This window comes from Etheostoma spectabile, chromosome 23 (genome assembly GCF_008692095.1).
Source record: "Etheostoma spectabile isolate EspeVRDwgs_2016 chromosome 23, UIUC_Espe_1.0, whole genome shotgun sequence".
NCBI classification, from domain to species: Eukaryota; Metazoa; Chordata; class Actinopteri; order Perciformes; family Percidae; genus Etheostoma; species Etheostoma spectabile.
In genome coordinates, this window is record NC_045755.1 from 18,514,549 (window position 1) to 18,515,153 (window position 605).

Here is a 605-nt window from a genome sequence, read left to right on the forward strand (position 1 = left end):
AGATACTCCCTGATTCACTGTGTGTCAGATACTGATAACACGAGGCTCAGTGAGAGAAAAGGCAGAGCGAGTCTGCGAGGGAACTGAGAAGAGAAATAAGGGCCTACATGAATACTTGGAAGAGGAGTGGAGGGAAGAGAGTGGAAAAAGAGATGCTTCAGATGTCACGTCAGTAGAGAGTGTGGAGTATGGGATTGTGGTCGGTAGCTTATTTCATCACACTGACAAATCGAGGTGTGGGTCCCATTGCTCTCGACTTCACGTTGTCGCGCGGACAAACCTCCTCACAACACCATCTTCCTCCTCCTCCGTCTCTCCTTTTTGACTCTCCATCGCTCTTTCTCATCTATTTATTCTCTCTGCCTCTGCGTGTGCGCGTGTCCTGGTTTTTATTAATAACTATCTGTGGGAGATGAAATAAAAGGCGGTGTGTTTTTTATGTGGTTGGCGTGGTCACAGTGCTGTCATTGTAATGTATGTCTTGCGATAGCACTTTGAGGAAGACAAAATGGAGTGCACCATCCTCTCCTCTTTCTGCAGCTTCAGTGTATCAATAGCATCACTCTTCTCACCCACCTCCCACCCCCCCAACCCATTTCTTCTTT